This window comes from Chrysemys picta, unplaced genomic scaffold, assembly GCF_011386835.1.
Source record: "Chrysemys picta bellii isolate R12L10 unplaced genomic scaffold, ASM1138683v2 scaf1842, whole genome shotgun sequence".
NCBI lineage: Eukaryota > Metazoa > Chordata > Testudines > Emydidae > Chrysemys > Chrysemys picta.
Window position 1 is genome coordinate 2,134 of NW_027054547.1, and position 9,477 is coordinate 11,610.

Consider the following 9,477-nt stretch of genomic DNA (forward strand, 5'->3'; position numbering starts at 1 on the left):
CTCTACCTCTCTGCTGCCCCCCATGACCTCCTCACCCCTCCTGCCTTCTCCTCAGGGACCCCCTGAGCCCCCACATCGCCCAACTGCTACCCCCATTTCCCCTGCACCCCTCTTCCTGCCTCCTCCCCAGGGACCCTGAGCCCCCAACATACCCCAACCCCCACCTCTCTCCTGCCCCCATTTCCCCTGCACCCCTCTTCTTGCCTCCTCCCCAGGGACCCTGAGCCCCCTGTAGCCCCCATGTTCCCCTCACTCCCTTCCTGCCCCGGGACCCCCCGAACCCCGCACTTCTCCCAGCCCCCTGCATTCCCCCGGATCCCGGCCCGGCGCTCACCCACGGCGCAGAGCTTGCGGCCCTGCAGCCACACGCCGGTCTCCCATGATTACACAGTTCCTATTAGTATTTACTTCCCTAAAAACATTAAAGAGTTCTCTGTCCATATCCAGGCTAGATCCCGGTGGTCTATAGCACACCCCAAGCACTATCCCAGGGGAGGCTCTAGTAGTTCTTTTACCCAATGTGAGTATTGTCCAGACAGACTCCGTCTTATCCATTCCATCACTTATTTCTTTACAGTTTACCTCATTATTGACATACAATGCTACTCTCCCACCTTTACCTTTGTTCCGGTCTTTCCTAAACAGCACATACCCTTCCATACCTGTACTCCAGTCATGTCTACCATTCCACCATGTTTCAGTTATTCCCACGATATCCGGTTTCGTTTCTCGGACCAGGAGCTCCAATTCCTCCATTTTGTTACCTTTGCTTCTTGCATTGGTGTATAAACATCTTAATTTATGCCGTTTGGCCTCTCTCACATTTGTTATCCCATTTGGTATGGACACTGTACTGCTAGTATGACCTATTAGTCTAGTATCCATCCCCCCCCCCCTTATGTCCAATCTCTTCCCCCCGGCTATATCCGTTCTTATCTCATCGGCCTCCCTCTTAATGTTATAATCTGGTGTGGAGATTAACTGGACATCTCCCAACCGTCTCCCCCAAATTCCTAGTTTAAAGCTCTTTTGATGAGATGAGCCAGCCTCCCTCCCAGAAGTCTATGTCTGTTGAATGTAAAATGATTGCCAAACTTATCCATTTCATCCTCACTTACAATGTGTTTGAGGTGGTTATCTGAGAGTTGTTCATTGGTCTTAAAGATATTTGAGGCAGGCAGCAATGCAATCAGGGTACAGATGTTGATGGATAGGAGGTGACATCCACGGTGACACGGACAGTGTTGTGAAGGAGGCTGTTAATGTTATGGAGCTTCTGGTGGAAGTTGGCGTGTCCTGGATAAAACCGGCCCTTTGTGTGGTGAACTGTTTGAGGATGTTTTTTGTGAGTCCTGATATTCCTTCAGTAAGAGTGTTGTAGCCAGATAAGATGGATCTGCCTGGTTTTCCTTATTTGTGTATCTTGGGAAGCATGTAATAGGTCCCTGGATTGGAAAGGGTTCACGAACGGTGAGGCTGTAGAGATTCTCTTGGAGTGGTTTGGGGAAGGAAGGATTTGATGACATCCTTAAACTCCTGGGTGAATAGTAGTGTGCAATCTTCTTTGATTTCTTTATAATAGGTGATGTCAGAGTTGTCGGTTGGCCTTGTTGATGTAGGTCATTGAGGTTGAGAACTACAATAGCACCTCTTATCTACTGGCTTGATCACTATCTTGTGGTTGGATTTCATGGATTGTATAGCTATCCTCTCAGCAGTGGAGAGATTGTGGTGGATGTGATGTTAACGATTTCAGTCAATTTTTTTCCTGAAGCAATCAACGTAATGATCAAGTGTGTGGTTTCATTCTCTGTGAGGAGTCCAGTCAAATGTTTCTTTTTTCTTATGACTATCAGTGGGGACGTGGTAGTTGTGGGTGATGTAGTCTTTGTTGTGAAAGAATTCTTCTCGTTCTCCACGTGAGTATGGTCTCAGGTTCTGTGATGGAGCAGATGATCAGTCCCTTGGCGAGTACACAGAATGTGGTTCTAGTTAGGGGTTTTCTTGATAAGTTGATGATGATAGGGTGTCGCTTAGCATCCATGTAGTGAGTCCTGGTTTCTCTCAGAGATGGTGTTCTGTGGGTTGTGGAGTTGTTGTAGTTGGTTTCCCCTTTTTGTTTTTGTGTTGGATGGCTGTCATCAGGTTTTTTGATATTTTGGGTTTCTTGCATGATCTCCAGGCAGGTTTCCTTGGTCATCCTTCCAGTGTGTGGGAAGCATGTAATGATTTCTTGTTTGAGGTAGTTCCTTCTGGAGATGTGAGGTACAGGAGATGGTTCCTCAGTTTTTTCTGAAGTCCTTCTGCAGAGCTGTTCAGCATATTTGAAGTTGTATGTAAGGATCAGAGGGTTATAGATGGTGACTCCTCTGGGGATGATGTTTTGTTTCTTGCATTTGCTCAAGAATTCAATGTCACTGGGAAGTTTGGTTTCATTTTTCTTCATGTTGTGGAAGAGTTGTGATAAAAAGCATACATAATTTACATCATCTTGGAATGGATAAAGTGTTTTCCATGCATGTTGATTTCTAATTCCCTCTTTAATCTCATTCATGTGTGTATTATAACATACGTACAACATTCATTAAATCATCCCTATTCATATATTCAGCTTTGAATCCAAAATGTAACATGAATATAACACATAATGAAACCATCAATAAGTCCACATAACAAACCTAAATAGTCATATGACATTATTGTAACCCTCACTTCACTGGTCTCCCACTTCCGTCCACTGTTTGATCTTTTCACTAACTGCGACATGCCTATAATTAGATTGTAAACTCTTTGAAGCAGTGTTTTGTCATTTTATTTGCTTGTAAAGCGCCTTGCAATCAACATCACAGTCAAAAGACATACAAAGGTTCAAAGCCTCCGGTTGTTTGAGAACCATATCTGATCACAGAAGCACAAATCTAAGCTCCACGGTACATGTTTCAAAAACGCCAAATTCCTACAACAAAAGCCTTTCGAGGGGTAAAAATAGATCTTGGTAACTAACAGAGGTTGGTGGTTTTTAATGCTGTTCAGCAGTTTCAGATGATTCCGATAAAGTAGATCAATATACTACTCCCAAAATAAACTTCAATAGGCCAGCAATCTCCCTTATTCCAATCAGTCTAAAAACAGCTACAGAAATTCACACAGTCATTAGCCTTACTGCCAGACAGACAGAACTTACTTTAAAATAATCCTTTCATTAGGGCTAGCGGGAACTTTAGTTCAATTTCATCAAACAGTTTCTTGTCTTTGAAACAACAACAACTTCACAGGTATTTATAACCAGAAAATTATTTGCACTTTGATCATTAAAAATGATGGGAGGGGGCTCATTGTAAGTGAACAAACAGGCTATGAAAATTAAGGATCCATACATACCATGTTTACTTTGTTCACTTTTTTGACAGTGAAGTGTAATTTAATTTTTTAATCACACGATAGTGTAATAGTAAGTGTACTGTAACATACTGAAAAGCAAGAGTCCCAGTAATATGATCAAGTGAGAATTAATGATGTTACAGGAATTCTCTCTCTGCATTTCAAACCATATATTACCCAAGTTAAAAAAAAGGCAAGGATACTAAATCAGTTTTTTTAAAGTAGTCTACCAGCCTGGCTGAGCTATTTTAGTAAAATCAGCAGCATTAAGCACCTTCATATTTGTAGAAGTTTGGATTTTTTTAAGCATGAAATTAGAAAAGACTCCTCATTTGTGTGACTGTATTAATGCCTGCATACTGCCAAGACAAATCAGTGTATGATGCTACAAGAGGTATCACAATAGTTACATAGGGTTGAAGGAGGAATTCCTCCTTTTCCACGTGAAAGTTTAAATCAGATGTGTAGTTTGACAGAGTTAGAACTACAGTTTTGCAATAAAACTCAATACTCAAAACAGTTTTTTGATGTATTCAAGTTAAGGGCTTAGTATTTTAAGTTTCCTTTCACACTTAAGTCTCACACACATATAGTGATTTCTACATCATGTGACTGTCTTGCTGTTTAGAGTGCTTGTGCATTTACATGGTATACTCTTTTGGGACAAGGACTGTCTTTGTTATGGGTCTGTACAGCGCCTAGCACTAGGGGTCCATAACTAGGACTCTTAGGCACTACAGAAATATAAATAGAGAATACACTAAATTCCTGATAAAATTCCCCATATGAAGAGAACCATTATAAGCCACACTTAAAATTCTAGTCTTTCAAATGGAATCAATCCTCATACCTCTTACTGCTGCAGCTGCTGGTCACCTGACCTCGCGTGTCATATCCAACAACGAAGCCTCTCTGCCTGAAGTCTGAAAAACACCTCTCAAGGTATTTGTACATTCCCTGCAGCAAAACAGAAGCATGAAGAGTTAGGTCCATGATAGTGCACACAGCTCAAAGATTACTCTGTTTAGAATTCATTATGCCACAATAATGGGAATAAGACTTGCTTCACTAGAGCTGGGTTAATGATAAAAAATGAGCATGAATAAGCATTGGTTCAAATAGACAGAAAATCTGCTTTAATGGCGTTTGCAGTACAAGTACATTTTTGTTCCTAGAGTGTTCACAGGAAGAGAAAGGTTGCAAATACCCATGAGAATCTAGTCAGGGAGCAGAAACAGATGACCAGACAGAACGGACAGAAAATTAGGTAACAAATCCTTGAAGCAGCAAATACTTGAGATTAATCCACAGGATGAAACATGCTCAAACCATCTGTCAGATAATTGTAAATAATGAACCAATTCATAAAAGAAAAATCTGAATAATTCACACACACAAAAGGGCTACCTTTGTTATATAAGTAGTTCACTTAAGTCTTCGTGCTTGTGTTTAGAGCACAATCTACGGAACAGAATATGTACTAGTTCTCACTTCTTATCTAAAGTAAATTATCCTTTCAACACTGCACATTACTTTAGAAAAATATGACTCCGTATACAACAGTCTTTCATTACAAGTGAATTTACACACCTACCCCAATGGTGAAGCAGTTATCTCATAAGTGTATTTAGTTCACCCTGTTTATCTTTAATAGAGTATTTACTACTGATAATGCTAACATTAAAATATGTCTAGCATGGTCTGAATATTCAGTTATTTACTATTTAGATATTAGAAGTTGTTTATGGCAATTGTTGCTATGTAGCAAATGTATCTAGGAGCACTGATGCATGCAGTAAGCACCATTTTGATCCCCAGTGGTGAGAGGCCCTCTCTTAAAATGAAAATGAAAAGCTGCCCATTCCAAAGTGTTTTCGATAACGTCACCATCTTATTGGATCTAGCTTGAACCAACTGCTTTTCTCAAAACTTCCAGTTCCCTTCAGACAGTGGAGGATATGGGAGATGGCACTGCCTGCACTAGAAGACAGAATGGTTACTTACCTTATAGTAACTGTGGTTCTTCAAGATGTCAGCTAAGATGCATCTCCAATTCTAAATGACTGATGAGCAGAGGCCCATTTGGAAGATGGGATTGAGGAGTCCTGCTTGCCACTAACTGCCTTACAAAATTCAGGTATGTGGATGTTTCTAAAGCACACTTTAGTGGAATAAGCTTTGATACCAGCCATGCGATAGCAGCCTGAAATGCACTGTAATCCACTTAGGTTCAGATATTATCTCGGAAACTACTTGTCCCTTAGAAGCACGAGAAATGGCAACAACCAAAACAACAACAACAACAAAAGACAGGAAGTGTCTGAAGGGCTCTGTCCTATCACAGGCCTAAAAACAAACATCTAAAGTGGGGGAATTTCTTCTCCACTGGAAAGGAATGGGGTTTTGGAATGAAGACAGGTAGATTGGTTCAAATAAGTGTGACAAGTTCAGAAATAAATTTGGGATGAGGTCTCAACAACCACCTTATATTTACGGAATATTGTGTGAAGGGTCAGCCATGACAGCTTGTAATTCGGTGGCAGCGAGTTAATTTGAAGGAACAGCAGTTGACTCCTGGAGAGAGGGAGAGAAGATTCTTTGGGTGGCTTTTGTGAGGAGAGGAAGCTCCACTAGGTTCTCTAAAGCATAGAATGTCCCTTTCAGTGCAAGAACTAGAAAGGTTACTGACCATTGTTATGTCTAGTCAGGTTAAATAAATTTACTGTTTATCAAACCAAGCAGTTGAAAGTGTAGTCAGTTGGTGGGTTTTGGAAGGGAGTTGCAAGGCCCTCGAAAACAGAATTAGGATAAGCAGCCAAAATAGACACGTATCCCGAGAAGACTAGGGAGGTAAATGGCTGCACTAATGATCCACAGACCCTGATAAATATGGTGTGTGCCCAGGAAGGAGCAGGTCATGACAAGAAGGTTTTATGTGTAGCCTCATGCCCTTTTGGGATGCAGGTCCTTGTATATGGAGGTGGTCCAGGTATGCACTGCACCCTGTTCCTGATGCAGCTGTGATCAATGTCTTTGTAGGCAGTAGTGTGGAGAAGGGTACCAGCGGGTTTGACCACCTGTTCGGTACTGACAGACTGGGAGCCCAGAGTAGAACTGGCATGCTTATTTGATGTTTTGCAGTGTGATACATTGACTTTAGCCAGCCTTTAATGCACATAGATGAAGTCTGCTTAGTAATGTCACATATGTGCAAGCTAACATGTGGCTCAGAAGTTTGTGGCAGGTTTTTTCTGTGGTGTCAATCATCTGGATAGAGCAAAATCTATACTTGGGAAAATATATTTTTGCTGATTTTGAATAGATTGATGTTTCTAAAAACTGATACGCAGAGAGATTTTTCATAGTTTACCATGTGGCTCAGCTGTCTGAATTCAGCCAATCATCCAGATATGGAAAATGTGAATGTCATCTCAGACGTTGAGTACTACTGTGTGGATCAGAAAGTATAATTTGCTTTAAGAGTAGAATTTCACTTTGGCACCCTGGTACAGAATCCCCATATACACCAAGGCACAGAAATGTGAATTAAAGCTGGAAAGCAGAAAGAATAATCAAACTCTGAATCTCCTTGCTTGTATGGACTTGGATTGTGAAACAACATTAATGCTGGTTAATTTCCAACTAAACACATCTTAACAGACTGTAGTAATCAATATTTAACACCACGTTCTAGGCTCACACTTGGGAAGTCTCACTATTTAGACATCTTGGCTTGTAATATCTATTAATAATTATTGTTCATATATATATATATATGTCTGTGTATTTATTTTTGCTTACTTCCAATTATCCCTGTGTATATGTATATATCTCATTTGTGTGTTACGGTCACTTTGCAGATGGCACTGCATTGCTGGGGAATGCTTACTCTTTAAGCTGAAGCTAGCAGGAAGTATTTCCATTTACTACTTCCCCCACCTCTTCGTACGAGCATTTGTTCCCTTCCTCGATAGATATACTCTGAAATGTCCAAGGGACCCTTACCTTCTGCCAGTGTTCCAGTCTGTTCTGAGGCTGGTGATGGAGGTGGGGAAGGAGGCAGATTAGCTGATTCTTCAACTGCTAGAGATTGAACAATGCAAATGAGAAAATGAGATACAGCAATTAATTCCTGTGAAACCATTAGATGCCGAGTACAAGCTGCAATTCTGGCCTATTCGGAGAATACTTAAATGGAGGTTGTGCCTAATAGATTTTCAGAGATACTCCCTTTTTCAATGTATTATTTTAAACCTATAATGAAAGGAAAACATTTCCTTTCAGGTGCCCTGCCTTACGTTCAAGAGTCTGGTCCCAGGGTATAACAAAATTAAATAAAATAAAATAAAAAAGTATCAGTCCTTTGTGTTTGTGTCCCATCTGTTAGCCAGATCAATACTATTGTTCATTCATGATTTTGAGAAAGCTTCATTCACAAACCTAGGATGGCAACATATTTAAATCAGTGAGATTTTAAAGATTCAGTTCGATCATATGGAAAAGGGATAAATAGGCACCCAATCCCAAGCTTAGTTTACCTTTGGGTAGCTGGACAAACAGCACTTTGCTGGGTTCTTACATTATTACAACCTGGGTATTTTTTTTTTGTTTCTGCTGGGTTCAGGGCTAGCTGCATAATATATGCAAACGTTCCTTGTCAAAGTATGAAAGGTACCAGCTGGAAGCATCACCAAGGAAGGAAAACAAGTCAATGGGGAACTTCTGTCAGCCACTTGATCATGGTATTTCATCAGAGGAAGGCACTATATTGAAGCCTAATCTAAGGTTTTAGATTAATTCCCAATTAAGGGTCTTATCCTGTTCCCACTGAAGTCAGAGGAAGTTTTGTCAATGGTTTCAGTAGCAGCAAGATTAAGCCCTAAACAAGGTATCTCTCAGGTATACTCAGATTCTTCATCTGATTTCACAGAAATAGTTTTGAGAATTTCTTCAGAGTTAGTACTGGGATCTATCAGGTTTTTTAAACTTTATGCCATAGTATTTCCTGGGCTGCAAATGATTCCAGCAAGCAACTAGGTCTCAATTTATGATTTAGGGTGTGATCCCCAGACCAATGAAATCAATGGAAAGACTTTCATTGACTTCAATGGATATTGGACCAGACCTAGTGCCTCAAATACTTCCTCTTGAGACTGGCTTTTTGATCCCAATGCAGATCATACAACCACATTTAAATAACTCACAGATGTACTTTCGTACCTACAGGCGCTGTAACAGAAATCATTGCAAACATATACGTTGTTTCTCAGAGTATGTTGAAGAATGTCTCAACACCCAGGCTGTGTAATTAGTTCTGCCCTCACTTAGGCCCAACTCAGCAAAGGAGTTAAGTGTGCGATTAAATTCCATACATCTCGATAGGACTTAAGCAAATGCTTAAAGTCAAGCCTGTGTTAAGTATTTTTGCTGAATTAGGGACTTTCGGGCAAAATTGCACCTCAGTTAACGAGCCACTATCATAATAAACACAATAATAACAATAACGGTCGAAGTTGCTCAGAGAATGTAACGCAGACCTGGTGGGAGATGGACTAGTGAGGATAGGGTCAGCGAGGCAGTCAAAGGTGCATGATAAATTGGGGAAATATGACATTTTATTTATTATCTGGTTACAAAATTTATCCCAGGGTTCTACAATTTATCCATGAATATCAGCACCACCTTTGTGATCTACATGCATTATATATTGTGACCTGATATTAATAATTATATTTATATACAGCTGCACACACAGAGATACCTTCCCCACTCTTGCAAATGCCTTGTTTTACCTAAAGGTAATGGTCCAGGCTGATCTTTGTGCTGGGCTTCTTTTTCCTGTTCACCTTTCAGGACTGCTACAGCTTCAGCTGTTACTACTTGGACTATCCTTGCAGACACTTCCCTCTGTGATAGTAGCAAAATTAACAAAACAAAAACGGTGCGTTAATAAGAGTTTTTAAAAAAACGAAATTGAGTTTGGCTAAAACTTTCAGAGTCAGACTCATTCAGATTTTTTAAAAATGTATTTTCTTTCAAATATTTAGTGAAATCATTAGAAATGAAATTAAAGGACCAGATTTGCAAAAGATCTCA

At 40.3% G+C, this 9,477-nt stretch overlaps 1 long non-coding RNA gene across 1 annotated transcript; it reads right to left on the bottom strand.

Annotated features, from left to right (window-relative positions):
• Positions 1-1,707: 1,707 nt before the first annotated feature.
• Positions 1,708-9,332, bottom strand: LOC101937722 (uncharacterized). Its single transcript, XR_010597331.1, has 4 exons — positions 9,174-9,332; positions 7,387-7,464; positions 4,232-4,338; positions 1,708-2,440 (listed from the first exon to the last, which is right to left on the bottom strand). It is a non-coding gene; the product is annotated as an uncharacterized LOC101937722 (long non-coding RNA).
• Positions 9,333-9,477: the final 145 nt, after the last annotated feature.